This window comes from Simochromis diagramma, unplaced genomic scaffold, assembly GCF_900408965.1.
Source record: "Simochromis diagramma unplaced genomic scaffold, fSimDia1.1 OVJJ01000123.1, whole genome shotgun sequence".
Lineage (NCBI taxonomy): Eukaryota > Metazoa > Chordata > Actinopteri > Cichliformes > Cichlidae > Simochromis > Simochromis diagramma.
Genome location: NW_024386778.1, coordinates 4,986,540 through 5,013,157, shown reverse-complemented (window position 1 = coordinate 5,013,157; position 26,618 = coordinate 4,986,540). Strand labels below are relative to the sequence as shown.

General features: G+C 39.9%; 1 protein-coding gene and 1 long non-coding RNA gene across 2 annotated transcripts in view; both read left to right on the top strand.

Moving 5' to 3' along the window:
• ntm (neurotrimin) overlaps positions 1–26,618 on the top strand; it is a 471,010-nt gene that overhangs the window by 167,048 nt on the left and 277,344 nt on the right. The gene's annotated exons all lie outside the window — the stretch shown is intronic.
• On the top strand, positions 15,864–25,890 carry LOC120722565. The gene is made up of 3 exons (XR_005693520.1): positions 15,864–15,877; positions 24,980–24,990; positions 25,244–25,890. It is a non-coding gene; the product is annotated as an uncharacterized LOC120722565 (long non-coding RNA).

Below are 26,618 nucleotides of genomic sequence, written 5' to 3'. Positions count from 1 at the left end.
AAAACTAAGAATACTGGGCCAACATGGCCCAGGACCATGACATAAACAAATTTCTTCCAGTCAGAGAATGTTGCATTTAATGTTTGCTTCATGCATAAATTTAAAAGATTAAAACTAATAAAACTAGTTTCAAAAAGAGACTTTTTCATTTGATTACATTTTATATGATGGATTATGCAGAAAAAAATAGAATTGGGCTGAAAGATCTATTGCTTTATTACCTATTCAGGTTGTAAATCATTTTTTAAAAGTAACTAAGTAACTAATTACTTTTGAAAATGAGTAATCAGTAAAGTAACAGGATTACTTTTGGGGGGGGGGAAGTAATCAGTAATTAGTTACTGATTACGTTTTTCAAGTAACTTGACCAACACTGGTGGGGAGAGGGGACACTCAGGCAGTGCATTTTTGAGAGGAGGATGCAGCCCGTTCTCACTCCCGAGGCGTAACATGTCGACGTTTTGTCACGTCCCGCAGCGTTCCTGAGGAACGCGAAAGGAGACCTTCGGCGCTCTTATGGTACGCGGCGGGTTATGGCTGGAATCCAGTGCAATGACGCTCCCGCGGTAATAGACGTTCCAGCCCTGTATTCCAGCCCTAAACCTAACCTTATTCCTGATCTTAACCAGGACTATAATGATGTTAAATAGCGTGTTTCTAAGCGATTTGAAGAAAAAGAGCGAACATGTGTAGATGGAGTCCGGTTCTCATTTAGGAACGTGGTGGGTAGCCGAAAACGTAATATGTTGACAATTTGTCACCTAGCGTAAAATGTTACGCTTTGGGAGTGAGAACGTGTTGGAGGATGAGGAGCCAGCACTTCAGAGTGCATGGTCATTTCCAATCATAGTATTCCATAGTTGTAAAATCTTGCCATCCCCAAAGTGACTGCTCCTCCACTGCTACTTCTACAGAGAAGTAGTGAGTGCATTCTGCAGGGTGTGGTCTTGTAATAGAGAAGACTTAAAGTTGGAGATTACACCCACCATTATCCAACATCTCTAGTGACAGAAACTAGCAAAGCACCCTTTAAAAAAACACACAAGGGTAAAATTTTGCTGCATGCTTCAAACAGTAAATAGTAAAGCCGCATAAGGGAATGCATTAATTGATGTTAACATAAATGTGGGACCAAAAATTGAATTATCAATGATTTTCAATGGGAAATTTTTGCCTTAGCATCAAATGCCTTGGTTTTTACGTAGCTTTGCCATGTTAGGATAATTTAAGGAACTGAGATTACATTTCTAAAACTTTTTTCAAAATTTATATCCGCTAGCAAATGTGAGGAAATCCTCATTCGACGTAGCCAAAATGACATGGAAAAAAAACAAAAAAACCCCCAAACAGGACAAAATGTCCCTTTAAGTGTTAATACACAGCAATGCCATTACAAATATTTAAAATCATACTTTTAGCGATTGTCCTGTTAGGACCACTTATCTCTGAGAAGTACTGATGTTAATGAGCTTTGAAAAAGCAAGCCTACATTTTGATTTTTTAATATTATATTCAAATATATCCATTGCAAAAAAAAATCACAGCTGGGTTAAAAAGTTGAAGCACTGCGTGACCCAGTTATCCAACAATATCTACAGAAAGATTAAAATATTAATGAACACATTCATATTGTTGTTTTTGTTGAACAGCTAGTTGAACTTTGCACAGAGACCTTTTCTGAAAGTGCTGGCTCAGTCTCTACTTGTTCCACTTGACTGATTTATTAACCCAATTTTCCATCACCTCTCCATGATCAGGGATGTCCTTGCTAATAAGTTAAAGGAATACTTTTTCACACTGCACTCTATCTTCTTCACATGCCAAGATAGTTAATAACTGAAAACTAAACTGATATGATGATAAGTCACAGAAGAGCATTTTTGTGGTAATGGTAGCACTGTTTCCTTACACACCGAAGCTCATAATTATAATAATAATAACAATGGATTGCATTTATATAGCGGGGCCCTCAAAGCGCTTTACAATTCCACTGTTCATTCACTCTCACATTCACACACTGGTGGAGGCAGCTACAGTTGTAGCCACAGCTGCCCTGGGGCAGACTGACAGAAGCGAGGCTGCCATATCGCGCCAATGGCCCCTCTGGCCATCACCAGTAGGCGGTAGGTGAAGTGTCTTGCCCAAGGACACAACGACTCAAACCGACAACCTTCCGGTTACAAGACGAACTGCCAACTCTTTGAGCCACAATCGCCCAATTATCTAGAACCAGTACGAGCACAGCCTGTGTCAGCTCATCTAGCACACTAATTTCCCTTCAGTCTCCTGTCAAAGACCAGAAGTTTACATGTGCAAATAACCACAAAAAGCTGCTGGCCTCTCAGCTTGACAAGTTCCAGCCATTGTTATAAGCTTTCCCAATGGAGTCCAAGACAGCTAGCTAACTGCAGCCATAAAATTTTAATGATATGAAAGATGGATACAAACAGGTGAGAAACTTTATGACAGAATGTTTAAGATTACTTGGGTACATTTTAACACCTGTATTCAGATTTGATCAGGCATGAAGTTCTTCTGATCGCCATACATCCATACAGACTCGGATTCAAATCCAGGAACTTCTTCCTGTGAGGTATTAACTGTAACACCACTATTACAGCTTATATTAACATTCTAACATGTCTAAGAACAAGGTGAATCTCCTTAGCATGTGGGACTTCTGGGATTTTATAGCAATCTCAAATTAGAGTTTGAACTGCACTTTTGGATCTCAGACTATGAGTGCTGAACATGACAGTAGTGGCAGAAAGCTGTTGTTAACGATTAAAGAATGAAAAACAACAGTGGTTTCATTTCTTTTCATTTTTTCCCCAAAATAAGATGAGATTTTGTCAGTTTGCATTTTATCTATTGCTCTCATTGTTATCAGCAAAACTGAGATGCATCCATTCTACTTCATTGTCTAACAACAATTTCATTTTGTTAGCTTGATGCATATATTGACTCAAAATTTATTTACAAAACGTTTGGAACCAGGACTATCTCATTTAAGAAGAAAGCAAGATACAAGATCTGTCACTAAGATCTGAGGCTGCATATTTGTGGAGAATGGCTTTGCTATTTCATGAGTAACAACCGAGAAAATTAATTTGAAAAATATGTACAATGTCATTAAAAAAAGCATTATGTTAATTTTGGTTCCTCAACTGACTAACTGACAAACTGACAAAATTATTCATACAGTTGTTTTTATCTTAAATGATTACATAAATGCATGTTTGCCAGGATGACATTAATTTCACAGCTTCTTATTTCACAGCTGTAGAGGCCCATTTAGAAAGCTTGCAAATCTGCAGTAAAAATAAATAAAGAAATAAAAGAATAATATTCTGGCAAAGACAGAACTTGGGGTTCACTTTCTTACACAAGGATACTTTGACACACAGACTGGAGCATGCCAGGGATCAAACCACCAACATTCTGATTAGTAGATGACCTGCTCTATCATATTTAATGTAATAAAAGTATAGTAGTGTAGACTAGAAGTGTAGACAAGGAAGGCAACAGAAACTCAAATAACCACTTTGTCATGGTCTGTGGGTTTGTTATAGAAATTATTGTTATCAGGTTTCAGAGCTCAACACAGTACAAAAACAACTTTTGTGATGATTACAAATGATCTTATGGTCTGTGACAGTCTCTGTGCTTGTCCTTGTTTGACCTTAGTGCAGCATTCCATACTGTACCATACCACTGTACCATAATAAGTAATTACAGCAATAAACGCATGCTGTAGGTATTAAGGACAGTATCATTAGAAGGCATAGCATACATTTTTCATTGCTATGCATATGCCACCGAACTTCCTCTATCCATGAAGTCAGAAAACACAAACCAATTAATTAAACTTCAGGTGACCCTGAATCTTTCCTTATGTCATGGTCCTGGGTCTATGGACCCAGTGTTTCGTTTTCTGGTTCAATTTCTATTCTTTGATTTAGTGTTATTCTTGGTTCAGTTTCCTTTCTCTTCCTAGTTCATTTGTGTTTCTAGTTCTCTCAGATAATTTATTTGTCTTTAGCTTTTTTTTGTTTTGTTTGTTTGTGTTGAATCTGCGCTTCCACAGGCCCCGCTAGTTTAGAGACTTATTCCTCATGAAGAACAAAAACAAGACAGAACATCTTCAACCGGTCTTTTACTTGCTAGTGAGGGAAGGCTTGGTCGGAATCAGGCTCCTGGAACTCAACGCTCCTCACCTGTCTCCAACCAACTCCTTCAAAGAGCAGCCCTCCTCGTAGCCTTTTATTCCCATGACAGTTACAGTTTACACAACACAAGCACCTCCCCTCGTAAAACCCCCCGTAGGTTCTAAAAGACAAAGCACTATGTGTGTGTATGTGTAAGCACCTGTATGCATGTGTATGCATGTGCAACAACGTGTGTGTGTGTGTGTGTGTGTGAGAATGTGTGTGTCCCTTGCCTCCCTGCTCCATGCCTTTGCCTTGTCTGTGTTTATCTCCCTTAACAGTTCGCATGTTTTCATTCTTTGTCAAGCGTACGTGTCCTTGTCTGAGTTTCAGTCTGTGTGCCACTTCCCGTTTTATTTTGACAGTCCCTCGTCTCATGACCTTGGTGTTCAATTTGCTTCCACTGCTTCTTCCCCTTATGCTTAATTTGTTCCTGCTGTTCTCCCATGTGGTAATGCTTTCCTTATCACCCGTCTGTGTATATATTGTCTCCCTGTGTTTTCAGCTTTTCTGGTTTCTTAGTTCTTTCCCAGTTTAGGTTATATTTGCATTCTGTTTTTTCTTTTTCACTCATCTTTTCACCTACTATCTGTTTGTACACCTCTCTGCATTTAATTATTACCTATTATTAATATTTGGTCCTTTCGGTGTGCACAAACTGGCATGGAATCATCCTATTCTCTGTTCCTTCAAAGGCCTTCTGCGTCATGCTACTCTGCCAACTAAAAGCCACTGTCGACCAATGCCTCCGTGAGGAACAGGCGGGTTTTCCACGAGGATGGTCATGCGCTGACCAAATATTCACCCTTAGAAATATTATTGAACAGTCCATGAAGTACAAGTGATCACTCTCAATAAACTTCATTGGCATCAAAAAAAGAAAAGAAAGAAAATTAATCTCAATCTCCAAGTCACTGTACCACCACCCCGACTGCTGCATCAAGATGAACATGGGCCACACCGATCTTCTGGTGTCAGGCAAGGATGAATCCTCTCGGCCTTCCTGTTCGTAATGGCCCTCGACTTCATCATGAACAAAGCCCTGATCGAGCCAGATGCAGGCATCAACCTGGACACAAACAGTCAACTCACCGACCTTGATTTTGCAGGTGATATAGCCCTGCTGGCGGAAGATGGAGACTGCTTCCAGGATTCAACATTGAATCTGGCCCGAGAAGTGGAAAAAGTCAGACTTTGCGTCAGTGCCGAAAAATCAAAAATAATGCACATTGGCGACCAGGCTCGTTTGCCTGAGATTGGTGGGCAAGAACTCAAGCTGGTTGAGAGGTTCACATACCTGGGAAGCGTCATGAGCTGGGACGGAGATGAAGAAACTGATCTGGCCTGGGCAGGAACATTCTTTTTTTTTTTTTTGCCTGTCCCATTTGGTTCTTTAGCCACACCGTAAAAAAAATCCTAAAAAAACAATAATATTCTGGCAGCTGGGGCGCCAAAATAATACCATAAAATAACAGAAAATAACATTCCCATGAAAATATGGTTATTTTCAGTAATGACAATACAGTTTGTTGCCCTAATTTTACATGGGATTTTGCCTTTTTCAAGTGCTTTTAAACATTAAATTAGGAACAATTTAACGTGATTAAACAATGAAATTACCTATAAACAAGGTCAATGAATGCGGCAATATGAATAATAATACTTAAATGTACAGAAATACACAGTTAACAGTTGGTTTAAATAATAATGGATTGCATTCATATAGCGCTTTATTAGACCCTCAAAGTGCTTTACAATTCCCCTCTGGCCATCACCAGTAGGTGGTAGGTGAAGTGTCTTGCCCAAGGACACAATGACCGAGAGTGTCTGAGCCGGGGCTCAAACCAGCAACCTTCTGATTACAAGGCGAACTGCCAATATTTGTGAAATTATGATGCATTTGTGAATGAATTCTAACATTCTAAATATGCATATGTACAGACAGATACATTTAAAAAACAAGAAAATTATGTTTTATTACATTTACAGTGATTTTACGTTAATTTACATTTGAAATGTAAAATCACAGTCTATTTATGTGAATTTAATGATATTCCAGAAGAACAGTGCAAAACTGTAAAATACACAGTAAACTACTTTTATATTACAATTTTTTTTACAGTGCATCAGAATTGAAGGTCAAGAAAGATGCCCAATGAATTTACTTTAGCAAGTGGATCATGATGGCCTTGCCATATTGGTCCATTTGATTGACCTTTATTATTATTATTATTATGCATTTATTTTATTTTATTTTATTTTATTTTCAGTTGTTACAGACGGGACAGAGAGAAAGAGAGGGAGAGAAAGAAAAACAGAGGGGAAGAGGGACAGTAAGAAAATCACCTGGATAGCCTGTTGAGAGAAGAAATTACAGAAGAGAAAACAAGCAAAAAAGAGAGCAACATAAAAAACACAACTCCTTTGCAATAATCTAGCTAACAGTAAATACTAAATAGTGAATATTATTGTGCAGCACGCAAGGTTGATAGCGCACAATGTGCTTTGAGGTAGCAGCCAGGAAAGGTGTAGTTTGTGTCTGTGAACACCTGTGTGTACACCTGTGTGGATGAGCGCGCTTGTATTCAAAAGGTTTCTCCATGTAACGATCTGCTAGAGGGCGTGGGGAACCATAGCCCCTTCCCCCAGGGCATTAAGCAGGCATGGAGGAGAGCTGGGCCCAAGACATCTAGAGGCCCCAGAGTGCGAGAGCAACGGTGCCACCCTCCTGGGAGGAGCCGAGGAGAGCCCCAGACGAGGGGTCACCCAGCATATGTCATCAATTCTGTCTCTGTTAGTGTTTTCCTGTTTGGTTGCTTCCTGTTTTATCCTGATAGTCATTTACAGTGGGGCAAAAAAGTATTTAGTCAGCCACCGATTGTGCAAGTTCCCCCACTTAAAATGATGACAGAGGTCAGTAATTTGCACCAGAGGTACACTTCAACTGTGAGAGACAGAATGTGAAAAAAAAATCCATGAATTCACATGGTAGGATTTGTAAAGAATTTATTCGTAAATTAGGGTGGAAAATAAGTATTTGGTCACCTCAAACAAGGAAAATCTCTGGCTCTCACAGACCTGTAACGTCTTCTGTAAGAAGCTTTTCTGTCCCCCACTCGTTACCTGTATGAATGGCACCTGTTTGAACTCATCATCTGTATAAAAGACACCTGTCCACAGCCTCAAACAGTCAGACTCCAAACTCCGCCATGGCCAAGACCAAAGAGCTTTCGAAGGACACCAGGAAAAGTATTGTAGACCTGCACCAGACTGGGAAGAGTGAATCTACAATCGGCAAGCAGCTTGGTGTGAAAAAATCAACTGTGGGAGCAATCATCAGAAAATGGAAGACATACAAGACCACTGATAATCTCCCTCGATCTGGGGCTCCACACAAGATCTCATCCCGTGGGGTCAAAATGATCATGAGAACGGTGAGCAAAGATCCCAGAACCACACGGGGAGACCTGGTGAATGACCTGCAGAGAGCTGGGACCAAAGTAACAAAGGTCACCATCAGTAACACACTACAACGGCAGGGAATCAAATGCCGCAGTGCCAGACGTGTTCCGCTGCTGAAGCCAGTGCATGTCCAGGCCCGTCTGAAGTTTGCCAGAGAGCACATGGATGATACAGCAGAGGATTGGGAGAATGTCATGTGGTCAGATGAAACCAAAGTAGAACTTTTTGGTATAAACTCAACTCGTCGTGTTTGGAGGAAGAAGAATACTGAGTTGCATCCCAAGAACACCATACCTACTGTGAAGCATGGGGGTGGAAACATCATGCTATGGGGCTGTTTTTCTGCCAAGGGGACAGGACGACTGATCCGTGTTAAGGACAGAATGAATGGGGCCATGTATCGTGAGATTTTGAGCCAAAACCTCCTTCCATCAGTGAGAACTTTGAAGATGAAACGAGGCTGGGTCTTCCAACATGACAATGATCCAAAACACACCGCCCGGGCAACAAAGGAGTGGCTCCGTAAGAAGCATTTGAAAGTCCTGGAGTGGCCTAGCCAGTCTCCAGACCTCAACCCCATAGAAAATCTGTGGCGGGAGTTGAAAGTCCGTGTTGCTCGGCGACAGCCCCAAAACATCACTGCTCACGAGAAGATCTGCATGGAGGAATGGGCCAAAATACCAGCTACTGTGTGTGCAAACCTGGTAAAGACCTATAGTAAACGTTTGACCTCTGTTATTGCCAACAAAGGTTATGTTACGAAGTATTGAGTTGTATTTTTGTTATTGACCAAATACTTATTTTCCACCCTGATTTACGAATAAATTCTTTACAAATCCTACCATGTGGATTCATGGATTTTTTTTTTCACATTCTGTCTCTCACAGTTGAAGTGTACCTCTGGTGCAAATTACTGACCTCTGTCATCATTTTAAGTGGGGGAACTTGCACAATCGGTGGCTGACTAAATACTTTTTTGCCCCACTGTATATCTAGTGTTTTGTATTTAATTCTACTTCTTCTCTTTGATTAGTTTATGATTAGTCATTGATTAGTTTCAATTGTGCAATGTTGTCCCCAGTTCTTAACCTGTACTTCATGACACACTTGTTACGACCAAGGTAACAGATGGCTACAGCAACAGATGAGCGAAAGCATGTATTCATAGTGCATGGTCTTGATGATTGAGGATGATGATAGTGGTGTAATAGTTTCATAGGACATTTTTGGACCCTTAGTAACAAGCAAGTGTTTTTTAAATGCCATAATCTACTTGAGTATTGTTGCTAAACATTTCTATTCTTTTATGACTGCAGTGTAACCCCAACAGAGCACTTCACTCTCAGTCTGTTGGTTTCCATGTGATTGCTAGAGCATTTAAAAGTAGAATGAAAGATTGAACCTTCCGTTTTCAGGACCCTCTTCTGTGGAAGCAGCTTACAGTTTGAATTTTGGAAACAGACACCCACTCTACATTTAAGATTAGGCTTAAAACTTTTCTTTTTGATAAAGCAAAATTCAAAATCCTCCCTTAGTAGCTGCAATACGCCTAGGGTGCTGGGGGCTTTCTGTGATGCAGAGTGTTTCATTCACCTTTTTTTTCCAGTCTCTATGTGTTTTGTCAGGTCAGTGGTAAAAAGCAGACACAAACACAGGACTTTTCCAAACAAAGACAGTGAATTTATTTACAAAAGTGAACAATAATGTAACAATTGCAGCACTTTGGCTCCCATGGCGATTTTCCCCAAATCCAGCACAGTGCTCTTGTCCGCGGTGTGAATCGTAAAAGCGTGAATCACTTTCCAGTCAGATGATGCTCAAAACCAGACTTCCGGAAACACAAACAAATCAAAACACAGAAACACACAAACTGGGAAATTGGGAGGGGAACCGAGAGAAAATAAAACACAACTCAGTGACTCAACGGCCAAAGCAACAGTTAGCGATATATTCTTAACCGTGTAGAAATGTTGGCCAATCAGAAGTCTAGAAGCTTGGGTGGGAAAGAGTAAACAAAGATGGCGCATAGAAGCAGAACTGAGTTCTATGTGTGGAGGGACAGAAACTGTGTTGTATATGTATGCATGTAGACACTGCAGCGAGTAAAGTTAACAGTAACAGTATTTTGTCTAAGTCCGCCATTGTAGAAACCCATTTCACCGAAACAATAACGTAGCGCACAATGTGACGTCAAAAAAGGCGCACACCTATGACGCTGCATTGTCTCCGTTTTCCTCGTCCACACGTAAATGCAAAAACTGAGTTTTTGAAATCTCCACCCTGGCAGGAGTTTTTAAAAATCTCCACTTTCAGTGACTGAAAACGCCGTTTTCAAAAATACCCAGGTACGTGTGGACGTACCCTAAATACTATTTAATAATCATACCCCAAGCTCAGTTCAAACATTTCCTTTTCATACTTTCCATAAACACTTAGTAAACATGAAGTAGTTCACCAGATTGCCAAACCATCTTCTTTAGGAACCAGCCAATGTTCTGAATCTGCACATCAGGGTGATGTCCAAATTCCATCATCAGCAATGTAAGTTAATTTAATCTCAAAGATGAAAAAAGCAACCATGTTAAAACTACAACTGCCCTGAAATCGGTGGTGTTGGTTCACTTTTTTTAATAATAATTGGCTATATTGATGATTTATGCTACAATCTAAAGCACTGCCATAATTTCTGAGTTAGCTTTATTCAATTGTCAAACATATTTCTTAACGATTTAAAGCCAGAACTATGAAATTCTTACCAGAATTATTTAAAAATTGAGTTTTAGTGAACCTTCTGATTAAACTTTAAAAATATATACAAAATATATATATATTACATTTTTATTATTTATTTATTTGCATAAAATAAGTTCATGTATTAAGTGTTAAAGGACAGAAATGAACAAGCTATGATAGATTCCAACCATCTGTAAGGTTTTATTTTCATATCTGAGTGCTATCTGATCGAACAGAACATTATGCATGTGCTGACAGTCATAAGCACTCAAATTCAAATATCCAAATATATATGACAAATGTGCACTGCAGAGTTGTGAAAACTGTGTGTTAGTTGTATATGATTTATAGCTTCTGTCTGAGTGTAAAGATTCAAATAATTGGTGAGCTGGGAGAAAGAGATCAGAATTCATTTGTTTGTTTGTTTAAGGTAAAGGATTTTATTGGTGGAAGAAAATGTTCCTTATAATTTTGATTCTTTTGTGCATTTGACTACCTTAACTGTTGTAGATTATGTGTGAATACTTACTATTTATCCTCTGTACAAGTAAATATTTAAATATAAGGGATATTTTATTATTTCGTGACTAAATGCCTGAAAATTAAAACACCAGTTCATTACCAGAAGTCAAGCAGCTCATGTTACCTGTGACCTTGAAAAAAGGTGCTAGAGGATATCTGTGTTATTGCAGGTTTCCGTGTATTGTAAAACTGAGCTCTCATATGTTGTTTATTTAGACTCAGAATGCTGTGCATTGCATGCTATCCTACCATCAGTGACATTTTAACAAAATCAAATTCGGACTCACCTTTAGCAAGTCAGTGCCAATACCCAGTGCAATGAATAAATAAGTGAGTCCACTCCTTGTGCTAATGTGACACGTTGAATGCATGGTGTAATTTATTGGCCTTTTTTCTGTCTCTTTTCTCCCTTTTTCTCTAGGTAAGTGAAACAAGTTGCTCTGGCTGGTTGAAAATGGACTGCAGTAGGGTATGGTGATGATGTTGCCCTTACTAAATGATGTGAGTGCCTTCAATAACACACCATGCTTGGGTACAGCACTTTACACTAAAATGACAGACCTTTTTGGCAAATTATAGTTACAAAAGTGAAACTGCACATTTATTTGGATACTTTTGACTATACTCTAAGATGGGCAATGAAGTTCATGGATTTTATCGTTTGGGGATGTGCTAATGTTGAAAATGTTACAAATGTCACATACCCAATGTATGAGGTATTTGTAGTGATTCATTACTAATGGAACTGTGGAAAAAAGGGTGAATATGGCGACTCAACCATTGTTTGTCTGGTTTAGAAAAACATGCACCTATACCCTTGTCTGCTGAAAGGATGGTGATTATGTTGCCCTTACTAAGGGCTCGGAGGCCCTTAACTAAGATCTCAATTGGAGACTTTTAGGAGTAACCCTGCCCTGTCTGCATCTGAGGCTTGAGCTCAGGTGGTTCCATGCAGCTCAGGTGGTTCCTGCTATCTTGCAGTTTGCATGGAAATTCTAGATTTAGGGAGTACTTGCAAAAGTGAGTAAAAATGTCTTGATGCTAAATCAATAAATAAACACTGCATATATACGTACGTATATATATACAAATGCTAATTATGTATTATATGGCTAATAGCAACAACAACCATTTGTGACTGTAAGGGCTTCTTCCTACTTGTTCTTGGTACTAGTGTGTATAGTGTACCTGCTAACATGTTGGTTAATTTGACACATTTTGCTGCAGTTATTCCTAGATTTTTTTTCTTTTTCTCTCTCATATTTTCAGCTTCAACTTTTTACTTTTGTTTGGCCATTTTTATCAACAATTTCTTCCACACTAACCTCTGTCTTCCTCCCTTTACCCGACCAGTCGCAGCAGATGGCCACCCCCTTTCTGAGCCTGCTTCTGCTCGAAGTTTCTTACTATTAAAAGGGATATTTTCCTTCCCGTTGTCACATTGTAGGGTCTTTACCTTACAATATAAAGCACCTTGAGGCAACTGTTGTTGTGATTTGGTGCTATATAAATAAAATTAAAATGAAATGAATTGCATTGAAGGTGCATAGGTGTACAGGGAAAATAGGGGAGGGCCGGCTGGATTAAGAGATTTGACTAAGAAATCCACTGTCAGTAAATAAAATAAGATTGGGCTGCTGTCAGTGTTTGTACGGCCAGCATGGAGTGTGCCTTCAAGCCAACCTGTAACCCTAGTAAGCACATTGACATAAAAAAAAACACCCAGAAGTGTATTGACCCACCAGCAAATGCCAGATTATCAGTCCAGCCCTGGCTTCTGGCCCTGCAATGAGGGAGCTTTGTTTTGTTTTATTTCAGCATTGCAATGTGATTGAGACCTCTGCCACACAGCAGCAAAGGTGACATGGTAACTTTTGTGTCTGGGGTCTTGCTCTGGTCTTTTCATGGGATGATTCAATGTGGATTTGAGAAAAATGAGAAAAAATTACACGAAAGAGGAAATGGAACAATAACAAGTAGATATTTCAGTTACATCAAGGCAGCATTTCCTTTCTAACACGGTACGCTCCATTGCAAGTCCCATTATGCTAATGCACAAAGCAATGCGAAGTGGAAATGATTCATTAGCATAGTTGGAAGATGCTAAGTGAGTGAATCTATGCCAAATTGCCAGACATGGTTAATTGTCTGCCATAAACCTCAGTCAGACACAAACATATATACACAAGTAACGTGTTCACAGAAATTCATGCAACAATGTCCACAACAGTGCATCTTCCATGTGACAAGCATTTAATGTAGCGTGGCAGTGTTACACAGATGTTTGCTGCTCTGAGCCCGGCAAAATCTATGCATGGATTTGACTCCAGGATGACAAAACAAACAAAAAGAACTAAAATTTTTGAACAAAAAAAAGAACACTGATTAGGTCTTTCTTTGATAAAACAGCAAAACAGGCTCATATGCCTTTCACTTTAAGCATTAACATACAGAAAGTAGTAGATCCTTTACAAATTCCAATAACATTTTAAAAGATGCCGCAAAGACAGATGATTTTCAAGAAGCTATGTAATATTTCAAGCAAATGCCTCTGCTGTTTCTAAAATCACTTACATGTTTGCTGCATTAAAGCACAGTTGATTAATCAGAAATAGCTGACTCAACAGTTCCTGGATACGTGTGAACGTTTATACAGGGAGTGCAGAATTATTAGGCAAGTTGTATTTTTGAGGAATAATTTTATTATTGAACAACAACCATGTTCTCAATGAACCCAAAAAACTCATTAATATCAAAGCTGAATGTTTTTGAAGTAGTTTTTAGTTTGTTTTTAGTTTTAGCTATTTTAGGGGGATATCTGTGTGTGCAGGTGACTATTACTGTGCATAATTATTAGGCAACTTAACAAAAAACAAATATATACCCATTTCAATTATTTATTTTTACCAGTGAAACTAATATAACATCTCCACATTCACAAATATACATTTCTGACATTCAAAAACATAACAAAAACAAATCAGCGACCAATATAGCCACCTTTCTTTGCAAGGACACTCAAAAGCCTGCCATCCATGGATTCTGTCAGTGTTTTGATCTGTTCACCATCAACATTGCGTGCAGCAGCAACCACAGCCTCCCAGACACTGTTCAGAGAGGTGTACTGTTTTTCCTCCTTGTAAATCTCACATTTGATGATGGACCACAGGTTCTCAATGGGGTTCAGATCAGGTAAACAAGGAGGCCATGTCATTAGTTTTTCTTCTTTTATACCCTTTCTTGCCTGCCACGCTCTGGAGTACTTGGACGCGTGTGATGGAGCATTGTCCTGCATGAAAATCATGTTTTTCTTGAAGGATGCAGACTTCTTCCTGTACCACTGCTTGAAGAAGGTGTCTTCCAGAAACTGGCAGTAGGACTGGGAGTTGAGCTTGACTCCATCCTCAACCCGAAAAGGCCCCACAAGCTCATCTTTGATGATACCAGCCCAAACCAGTACTCCACCTCCACCTTGCTGGCGTCTGAGTCGGACTGGAGCTCTCTGCCCTTTACCAATCCAGCCATGGGCCCATCCATCTGGCCCATCAAGACTCACTCTCATTTCATCAGTCCATAAAACCTTAGAAAAATCTGTCTTGAGATATTTCTTGGCCCAGTCTTGATGTTTCAGCTTGTGTGTCTTGTTCAGTGGTGGTCGTCTTTCAGCCTTTCTTACCTTGGCCATGTCTCTGAGTATTGCACACCTTGTGCTTTTGGGCACTCCAGTGATGTTGCAGCTTGGCAGCTGCACACTTGACTTTTCTCAGTTCATGGGCAGTTATTTTGCGCCTTGGTTTTTCCACATGCTTCTTGCGACCCTGTTGACTATTTTGAATGAAACGCTTGATTGTTCGATGATCACGCTTCAGAAGCTTTGCAATTTTGAGACTGCTGCATCCCTCTGCAAGATATCTCACTATTTTTGACTTTTCTGAGCCTGTCAAGTCCTTCTTTTGACTCATTTTGCCAAAGGAAAGGACGTTGCCTAATAATTATACACACCTGATATAGGGTGTTGATGTCATTAGACCACACCCCTTCTCATTACAGAGATGCACATCACCTAATATGCTTAACTGGTAGTAGGCTTTCGAGCCTATACAGCTTGGAGTAAGACAACATGCATGAAGAGGATGATGTGGACAAAATACTCATTTGCCTAATAATTCTGCACTCCCTGTATGTTGGTGTGTAGATAACATCACAGGCAGCAAAATGTTCTCCATGGCTTCTTCAGCGAGTTTCACATCCATCACATGTGCTCAGGGTGAACCTACGCTCATACATGAGCACAGTTCTCATCCTTCCCGTCTGGGGAGAAATTGTGTTGAAAGTGTGAACTTTAATGAATATGCCAGTTTTGAAATTGTGTTGAGAGGAAGACAGAGGTAGGACAGCACAAAAAAAAAAAAAAATCCAGAAAGTGGGGAAAACATGACTTAAAGGAACAAAACCAAATATAACAAGAGTGGTGGAAGATGGAAAGGAAACACTAGCTAAAGTTTTTTAAATACGGGAAGGTCAGGTTAGGTCAGGCCGATCCTTCTTGCCAAGGTGGTGCTCTTTCTCTTCAGCCACACCCGTTATCAGCAGCTCTCCTCTAAATCTGTATACTTGCCTATTAGGTGCATTTAGTTTAGTGACCTGGGCACGTAGGTCCCAAGAATGTGTTCAGTTATAGGCTAGTGTAATGTGAAAGAGCCCTTTGTGTGATGTTGTAATGAAACACAGGTTTTTACCTTTACTGTTTTACAAAAGGATTTTTGAATTTTTGAATGCAGGATATTTTATTGAAGTAATTTAGCAGGAGCAAAGCAAAAGCCATGTCAAATAATAATAATGATCATAAAATCCATCAAATAATGTGGCATCCTTTCACTCATACCACAATAAGATCTGATGTATTTTCTAAGTATTCCTGCTATTCTTTTTTTAGCACTAAAAATCTAATTGTATCCCTCCATAGATTCTGATGAGCACAATGTGATCAAGTCCAACATCTATCTTAAAAAGACAAACACAATTTTAGACGTTGCCTGAGTCTTTGTGACTAATTTTTAGTATGAGTGAGTGAATTATGTAGCTTCAATGAAAAGATACATTACGTGTTTTATTTGTTTTTGTGTCCCATAACAAGCTGCTCTCCAGCTTGAATGATGTTTTATGCTGGATGTTAAGTAATTTCATACATGGGCGCTGGTACAGTTCTCTATATGCTGAAACACTACTGCAGAGGCCTGAGTTCCAGTCCATTCAGGGCAGCTCCTGAGTGGCGTTCTTGCAGTTTTCCTGTTAAAGATAAAGGCAAAAAAACCCAACAACAACAAAAATGGAAAACAAATAACACCATACATCACCAACGAACAGTGTATTGCATTGTTCACTGGGAAGGTATGTGCTGTTCAGTTTGGTCAGATGCACGTCACAGAATTTGATGCATAGCAGTTTCAACATTTATATGCAAGAGAAAATCCAACATGCCAGAATGAGTTTGTGTCTGCTTACAATGATTCTTTAGTTTGCTGCTTTTTCCACTTCTCAAAACAGTAAGTGCTTCAAAACAAGTTTACTGCAAAAGTGCTGCCAATTTTACAGTTTATTGTAGTATTGTAGCATATAACAAGTAATGTATTTGAATGATTTGAGCAAATGTCACAGCTCTGTACTGTATGTGTTCATTTATGTGTGCTAGCAAGTATAGGATGAAGTATTGCCTTATTCTTGCTACAATCTAATGTTTGCTTTTAAGTCTGGAAAAAGCCTAATGCACCACAGTTTATGCTAATAAGGTCAGAGGTTTGATCCTTGTCTCCTTGTCTATATCATAGTGTCCTGGAGCAAAGTACTGAATGCTAAATTTCTTGATTCATCCATTATTATGGGTGCATGTGAAAAATTAAGTGCATAGAATTAAGCATTGTGTGAACACGGTGGATAATGTAAAAACACTTAAAAATTACTATATAAATGCCAGCCCATTAGAATTTACCAGGTGATAAATTACCATAGCAGACAGTCACCAGTTATACAAAAAAGCGAGGCAGGAGTAAAGTGATGTTCCATAAGTGTTCTGTGCATGTGCAATATAAGAATGAAATACCTGTTTTACTCAAGCATACTGATTTAAGCAAGCGTACGGGTCTCTATATAGTATAGAGCAGGGGTCGGCAACATGCGGCTCCGGAGCCGCATGCGGCTCTTTAGTCCTTATACTGCGGCTCCGCGTGGTTTGGGAAAATAAATTAGAAGTATTTAGCTGAAGTGTATTTTATTTATGTTAGTTCTTTTTTAACTTGTGGTTCTACATTGGAAGATTATTGTAATATTGAAATACAAAAATAAAATTATATTCTATTATTTTTTCATCTCTTAAAATAAGAGTCATACTCGCGGAAGCCGGTATACCCGCCGAAACGCCGTGCATTTATCGAGACTTTCAACCCCAGGTAGGCCAGTTATGGATCTTTGGATCCACATTATGTCAGCAGCTTTTCTCCACCATGAACTATGTTAAAAACAAAAACCGCTTGTGCCTCACAGATGACAGCTTACAGACCTGCGTAAAGATGAAAGTGACTTCGTACAGCTGCGATATGCAGACACTGTGCGCAGAGGTTCAGGAGCAGAAGTCCCATTGTAAACATATCACGGCAGATCCGACGATGTTTCCATAAACATGCTTTTCAGCATCTCTTTATTGACCACTTTTCACACTGTCAGAGATTTACAGTTAACAAACAGTCAGGTGAATAAACAACAATGTGTAGTTGTGTAGGTTAACGTGCTGCACGGGTGAAAAGCTCAGAGCAAATCACACCGAACTGCAGTATTCGTTTATTTTTATAGGTTACATCGTCAATATGCAAATATAATCACATTTCCTGTTACGCAGGTCCTGATGCTGTCTGTGTGAAAGCTGTGTGTGTGTGTGTGTGTCACAAAGTATGTGTGTTGCAAGTCAACTTCTGTGGATATGTATTTCTGTACTGGTCTCTTGTCAGTGTCACAGGGTCAGCTTCCTGTTTCTACAGAAAGCTGTGTCTGGTGAAATATGTATAACATAACATTTGAAGCATAATCAAATAAAACAATAAAAATTCCTTAACATTCCCTCCTGTTGTTAAAATATTTCACCACTTAATCATACTTTATTATCAGCCAACAATCACTTGCTTTCAACACTTTCAATTGTAGCATCATTCAGTATGTGTGAGTGTGTGTATTCCTATACTAAATCTTCTTCGTCCGGTTCATCTTCTTGTGGCAGTCCAACATAGGTGATTACTGTGGCCTGTACCATTTTGTCAATCATCGATCTGATACAGGGTATAATGCATGTAGAGAACATGCAAAGCAATAAAAGAAGAACTCCTATCAAGACAAGTCCTTTGATCATGAGGGTCCTCCAGCTGCCGCTCAGCAGCCAGGTCAGCCAATCTTCTGTGTTCATGACATAGTCTTGTTGCTGTGCATTACTCAGTTGTCGTAACTTCTCCAGGGCGGTGGTCATGGTCAAAGAATGCACGTTATCTGGAATATAGGTGCAGCAAGTGGTGTTGAATAAGACACAGAGGCCCCCTCTCTCAGCGAGAATCATGTCCAGGGCGACTCTGTGTTGCATGACCACTATTCTGATCGCGTCGATTTCCTCATTCTGAGCCTTGTTTTATCCATGTTGAGCTGTTCAGGAAAAGTCCAAATCGGTAGTCAAGAGTCTCGATTCTTAGCATGTTTTTTCCATTCCCGATCCATGGGAAAAGTGAGTGCAGGACTTTCTGTCCGGTGGTCCACAACTTGAACTCCGCTGGCACATCACTGCCCCAGATTGGATCATGAGGTTGCTCGTCATCAGTGCCCCTCTTGCGCCTTGGTTGGTCCTGATGGAATATTCTGAATGTGTGGTCTGACACTAAAATTGGGGCGCAGAGTCCGGTGCTGTTGGGTGGGATGGTGAAGTATGTCTTTGAGCCACATGCCCAAGCTGTACCCTGCACCCAATATGTGCCATTCAGGAAGCTTGTCTGTGCCTTTCTGTCCTGCGGCATGCGGAAAGTCTGGGAGCAGTTATTGTTCATCCCCAGCTTTCTTTTGCCGTATGCGAAGGTGAAACACATTGGATGTTGTATTCCTGGTTCCCTCCTGACATTGAAAGATTTTCCCTTGTCATTGGTTGCATTCAGGTGTACCCAGTATCGGTCATCACAGCTGTAGTTCCAGTCTGAGACCTCTGGTGTACAAAACACTACCTCATTAGGTTTATAGATGATCAGTGTTCCATTACACCATCGCAGGTCGATTTTTGTGACTTGTCTTTTTAACTCAACCTTGAAGAAGAAGATGTCTTCGGGGGAACATGTTCCGCTGGTGGCTTTGTAGAATATACATAGGGCTTCGGAAAGGCTGGGTGATTTTCCATACAGGGTGGCTTGCATTGCTGTTGTTGGGAGGTGTGAACAGACGTAGCAGCCAGTGTGGTTGTCTTCTGTATGTACTCGGTTGTAGACGTACCGGTACCAGGCATTGTTCAGCCAGGGGTGGTTGTGCTCTTTATCCATATCCTTTAGGTGTAAGTTGTCATATGACCATTTCTTCTGCAGGTGGTGCTGTGGGTCCTCGTCTGTCCAGGTGAATATCAGTAGGCTCACTAGGAGCGCAATGCCAGCCACTATGAGGACAAGGTTCTTCATGATGACCAGGCACACCCGGGCTCCAGGTGAGTAGACCACTGGCGAGAAGACAAAAGGGCGGGATATACCCAAACAGCCCTTTCCTCCACCAGGGAACACCTAGGAGTCGGGGGAACCGGCGTCTATGCTTGTGTTGTCACTCACTTTTTTGCAGTGGCTTCGGTGGATCCAATCACCTGGTTGCAACCTGCAAAACACTGGAGAGAATCTCTTTATTCTCAAATAATTTAGTTATCCACTCTGCTAGGGTGGTTTCTCTTATAGACTTATTAATAGGCTCACTAGTGAGAGGCAGTGGAAAAAAGGTCTCCCGTGAAGTGCTTAGGGAGGATATCTGACATTCCCCCCTTTCCGACACACGTGTTAATCCGTGTGTCGCTAATGCTGCTGTCTTGTGTAGCAACGTTGGCAGTACAGGTTTGCCATTACAGGTCAGTAAGTCATTGTGTAGCTCTGCTCCACACTTTAGCCATTTCTTTCGCTCTGCAATAGGTGCGGCTTTCTGTTCGTCTTCAAGCACATCAAGTGGTATCAGCTGTGAAGATTCAGACATTAAAGTTTGTATTGGTTGCTGTGCGGCCTTCTTCGCGGCTTGGTCTGCGAAGTTATTGCCTTTAGTAATTTCTGAATTACCTTTTGTGGTGTGCAACGCATATTGACTGTCAGTGTGAATATATATATATCTTGACCTTTGCGCAGCATGCACGTATGATAGCCGTTAGTTCTGCACTCTGTGCCGAAAAAGAGGAAGTTAGGGCTTTACTTCTATAACTGTTTTTAGATGCAGAGCCATCTACAAAACGTCTGCGAATGTAGACTGTGGTACTGTGGTAAGCTGTAAATATCACTTCTCTGTTTCGTTTCCTCTTCTAGCTTCTTTAGACAGCAGTGCGCGTCTGCAATGCAAGTTTCAGAACATTAAATGCTTTTTCTGCTTCTGGGGTCCATTCTATTTTATCTTTCAGAGCTAAGTGTATAAGTGTAAGCAGGTCTTCATTACTTTTCCTATGCATGTTAATGTTCAGTGAGTGTAAGCTGCTTTCTTCATTGCCTCTGCATGTTATAATCAGGTGTAATTCATGCATCTTTTCACTGATTTCTTAATTCAAAACCATCTCACTTCTGATTCTTTCCAATAATAATTTCACATGTAACAATTTGTGTATGTGTGTTTTCTATTCATTGATAGACAGCTCCCTGTGCTGTCCTCTATGCAGCTTCTGCTCTAAAAACAAATAAATAAAAATGTTTAACTCGCTCATTAGCTTAGTAGTGTCCACATATTTAATTCAGCTTCTCAATCTTGTAGCTTTAGCTGTCATCTACAGGGTTTAGCTTATTAGTTGTCATTATAAATGTGCTCTACATCTCAGTAATATTTATCTAGGATAAATGACAGGTTGTCAAGCAGGTTAAGTAGTGCCTCTATGCACTTAATTAGTTTGGATATTTTCTTTATTTTCTTCATCGCATATTTCATTATACTGAGTTCGAGCAAACCTTAAACTTGATGCAGACTACGTCATAACAATTGTCCATCTCACATCATAGTGACTAGGATACTTCTTGTCATTAATATTATATTTTTATTAATATTATCATCTTTTTCTTACTATATAATAACAACAGTATATTACAACATTTTATCAGTGTAAATCACTATACTACTACTGAGCCAATTTAATAGTTGGGATCATCTTACTCAGCAAACAGATAATTTAGAATTCATCCAATCTGTACAAATTTGCTTTTTCTCTGAACAGGTATGTGCCTACTTTTTAGACTGGTCTTCTGTTTGCCTCATCTCAGATCCAACCTTCAGTCACATTCATTCTCTCTGTTGCATGTTGAACCAAGTAATTTATTATTATTATTATTTTTATATTTTATTTTGTATCCATTAAGGGCTCTGGGTGGGCTGCAGTCCCACCCGTCATCCAGGCTGGAGACATTTACCTTTACACACACTTTCCTTGGCTGAACAATGAGACAGCCTTAATCTACCTTATGCATCTCTCTTTTTATAGAAAAGGTTTTCATGTGAATGATTTCCTTTTATTTATTTTATACAATCTGGGCATGGTGTCATGCCAGCTATGTTTCATTGTTTAGTTCTGTTTGTAAGGTTCCTCTTAAAATAGTTACTGCAGAGGGACTGCAAACCATTTGGTTTCGTTTTGTAGAAGATTTGATTACAATGTATTTTATTGAGTTAAATATACAGTCAGACCCGTGAAGCTGTCACTGGCAGGAAGAACGAGATAAGTTATCAACAACAGGCTTCTACTTTCAAGCGATTCTTGAAAGCGGTTGTCGATTTTACGTGATGACGCACAACTTTTTTTCTCATTCAGCCAGTACGTGAGCTATCAACGGTAAACAATTCAGTGGAGTTGTTCAGCCACCTTAATGTGCTGTTAAATCAACTTACTCCACCAACAAAACAGTAAAAACAGTTTATGCGCGCAATTTCTATCCTATGTTAGTTGACACTTTCCGTACACTTATTTACTTTCCAGTAAAGTTAGACTTCCAGCCTTTTTTAACTGCAAAACGAGTGTCTATTACACTACCAGTTTTGTCTTACAAGCGAGTCTTAAAACTGCCAGTCCACGCAGGACGAGTTTTCTTGGAACAGTGTCACCCTAAACACTGATAATTTTACGCAAGGTGTGTCAAATGTGGAATAATCACCTGGCTTCGCTGTTGCCGGTCTGTCGGGCGTCCTTTTCAAGCCCCAGCGCCGTGGGCCTGTATGAGGTCGGCCAGGACCTGCATTTTAGCGTCCCTGGACTTTCAACCCTTCCTGGAGGGCGCTCTGCAGAGACTGCGACGCAGGTTTGTCACGGCGTCGGGACTTGAGGAAGGATACCACTGTGAAATGGAGCATAATATTATTATTAATACCAGTCCATTAACGGCTTCGAAGGACCAATTAAATGTCAGAGATTTACAGTTAACAAACAGTCAGGTGAATAAACAACAATGAGACACTTGTGTAGGTTAACGTGCTGCACGGGTGAAAAGCTCAGAGCAAATCACACCGAACTGCAGTATTCGTTTATTTTTATAGGTTACATCGTCAATATGCAAATATAATCACATTTCCTGTTACGCAGGTCCTGATGCTGTCTGTGTGAAAGCTGTGTGTGTGTGTGTGTGTCACAAAGTATGTGTGTTGCAAGTCAACTTCTGCGGATATGTATTTCTGTACTGGTCTCTTGTCAGTGTCACAGGGTCAGCTTCCTGTTTCTACAGAAAACTGTGTCTGGTGAAATATGTATAACATAACATTTGAAGCATAAGCAAATAAAACAATAAAAATTCCTTAACACACACACGCTTGCTGTACGCATACAGCTGGTTGTAGCTTTTCAGCTCACAGCCCGACACATAGCAACACAACAGCATAGATAGCACAGACGTTAAGGTGGCAATGCGTGATTGCAGGTGCTGCTCAAGTGCGTCCGCCTCCCCTGCAGCGGCGCTGCAGACCACGCCCCGCCACACACGTCAACCAGGTAAAATACATATTTAGGCAGAATTTTGCAAATATCTATTTTTCATTTTTTAGCAGCATAGTGCTTTTTTTCCAATTATTTTTTAAAAGTCAGGTCAAGGCTCCAAAAGCCCAAAGGAGATATAAGGGTTGTGGCTCATAACAGTTTTTGTTTGCTACATGGATCATTTTAGTTCAGCTGGGTGTCTTTCCTTTTGTTATATTTCTTTAAGAGTTCAAAATGTGTTAATTACATAAATAAAATATGATTTTCTCTATAGCACTTCTTGGATTTCATAAGCAACACACCTTAGTTGTTCACACAAAGGTGAAAAAAAAAACAATGTTGTGTACAGTGTTATCTTCATTTTAGATGTCAAAAAGTATTTGCGGCACCCAGTGTTTTCTTTTGCGTGGAAACCGGGTCCAAATGGCTCTTTGGGTCTTAAAGGTTGCTGACCCCTGGTATAGAGTATAAAGGCCACAAAAGTCTCTGGCATTGGCAAAAATTCTACCAAAGCTAACACTACTTAAAGCTGCTATCATTATAATACCAAATCACCAAAATGCAGCAGAATCAAATAATTTTGGAAAATCAGACAAATAACTTAGTGATTCAGTGGTTCATATTATCAGACTGTCATGGGTAAATCTCACTGTAGTGCTGAGACTTCACGACTTCACGACTTCAGGTAAAGACTGAATCTGCACATGTCTATAATGCTGCATGTATGATGCTAAAATGATGACTCTAAATTTGGTATTAAAACAAAAGTGAACTAAAGAAGGAAATATTGGTCCTCACACATCATATGCTGGCAATAAATGAGCTCAATATAACATTTACTCCAAGATAAGGCTTTCATTACCAGCATTGGAAGTCACTGGAGGTGTAATTAACTGCAGTGTTCTAAGTTTTCAAGACACATAATTCTTATATAGGCTTTTAAGGTACTTTTCTAGTCTTACTGCTTACAGAAAATACAATAGACTACATTAGACTACTAATGTATAGCCATATTTAACTATATATTCATAGAGTGCTTTATTCTACACAGTTTTAAGCACGTTATTTACCTCTCATCAGCAGCTAATGTAAAATCACCAAGTAAGCATGTATGTCTTAGAATGAAGCACCGAGAGAAAACACATACAGATAAAGGGAGACCACGCGAGGCCCTAGCCAGTAATTGAAGGAAGGAACTTTCTTAATGTGAGGGGGACAGGAAGGGAAATCTGTATGATTTAATGAAATGTAACAGAAGCATATGTTTATCTCAAGTCTAATATAAGTGATACATTCCAATGTTTGCTTCTACAGGTCACTGGAAACCAAAGTCAAAGTGCCAACCAATTTTAAGAACAGCAAGGCACTGAAACATTTTTTTCATGCACCATTAGTCTCATCTTTGTTTTTTTTCTTTTTGCTAGAAAAAGCGTTCATATTCACATTTAACAATTTGTTCATTGTTGAATGTCTACTAAACTGCATGTGTATGCGAATGTTAAATAAAAGTGCTTAAGTATAGATAAATGAAGTCTCACATGCAATGTGAATGTATCTGTGACTTGGTTAATTCGACTTGTAGTAGAAAGTGCTTTGAATGCAGGAACAAAAACATCTCAAAATAAATGAAAGCCATTCTCTATGGCGTTATGTTTGTGCCACTATTCTGAACGCACGTAAAAAAATTTAAGCGCACGTAAAAAAAATTTTTTATGTGCTGTGTACACTTAAAAAAATGTTATGTGCTGTGTACACTTGAAATATCTGCCTGTGCGCGTTCAACTCTTTCTGTACACCACAGCTGTGTGTGAACAAGCAACCATTAATAAAGAGAAGCTGCGAAGCATGAACATGTACCCAGGTCTGCTGTGGGTTTGTTACAGTGGTGCCGAAACCCAGGATGGGGACACAGCAGACCCGCGACTGGGCCAGCCGGGGAAGGACCTGACCCAAAGGAGCAGGCGGCGGTGTTGTGGCTGTTGTGGCTGCAGCTTTCTCTCGCTGCCAGCCACACACACTGACAACAACCCACCAACCCCTGAGTCCCCGTGTTTTAACAGGTGGGCGTGATTGCAGATGCCGTGCAGGTGCGTCCGCACGGCACTGCAGACCACGCCCACCACAGTATCCAATCAGCTCGAAATGACGAAATGCAATATCCAAGAATGCATATCATCCAAAACTCAAAGGAGACAGTGGCGGAGGAACGCAGAGTGGCGAAGTTTGAAATATTACTCTTTAGGATCACAAAATAAACTTTTAAGATATTTTCAGGCGAGAATAGTTCTGTGTAAACTTGAAATATGTGCTTGATTTATCAAGACATCACATATTTGCAAAAGTGCTCTAACATTTTGCCTGTTACCCACCAGCTGACCGCATAGCTGGACTGGCAATTGGGCATACCAGGCATTTGCCCGGTGACCGATGGTGACTTTTCATTTTTATGTTTTTTGTTTGTTTTTGTAACAGTATAAACAATGAAAAGTGGTGGATTAAAGTGGTGGATTGGCCAGTTGGTCATGATCAGCTCTGGGCTGGACCAATTACAATACATCCGCATTGAGGAACACGATTTGTCCCGTACTTCAGCTAGAATGAAAGAAAAGACAAAGCTGGAGTTACTCTGTGTCTTTGGTGCACAACTGCCTCTACTTCTCTCGTTCTCTCCCCCTCCCTCTCCTGCTGCTACTTCAATCATGAAACTGATCAATGATCAACTGATCGGCTTTTCTGCCGCAAGTCCTGTCTCTCTTGTTTGTTTATTGCCCACTTTGCGCCAGAAAGAGGAAACCAGCGGATGTTGCGCTAAATAACAGCAGCACGTTTAAGCTTGAGAAGCTTTTGTTAGAATTTATTTAATATTACTTTCTAGTATCAGCTGATGTTTGCTGGAGCCACAGCCGTAAAAGCTGCTGGTCATGATATCGGTTTGAATATCTGGTGAGAGGGAAACATGAAGGTGATACACTGTATACAAATGATACATATATACGAACAAGACAGTGTACATCACTGTCACAACAGTTTTTGTTTTCGTTCAAAGGCTTTATGTTTTTTTTCTATAATACCTGGTGGTGTAGTCGGCCGGTTTTTTGTCCCAGTCCAGCCCTGGCTGATCGGGTGGTCAAGGCGCAGACTCCCAGCACATCGTTTTCAAACCCCCGTGGTCTTTTGCTACTTGGGTTAAACACAATATATGAGTCACTTAGATAACCCCTAAATGTTAATGTTTGGTTTATTTCAGTGTTTGATTTGTTCCTGAATAAATCAGTTTGGCTGAGATTAAAGTTCAGCTTCATAACTGGAACGTTTTACTTAATACTGAAGTCTTACTTGTAGAGCTTTTATTTTGTTGTATTTATCCACGAAACGTTAAGGCCGTTCCGTGAACATATTATCTGACATTAAATCGTTCCGTGGCGCATAAAAGGTTGGGGACCGCTGATCTAAGTGACTTATATATTATGTTTAACCCAAGTAGCGAAAGACCACGGGGG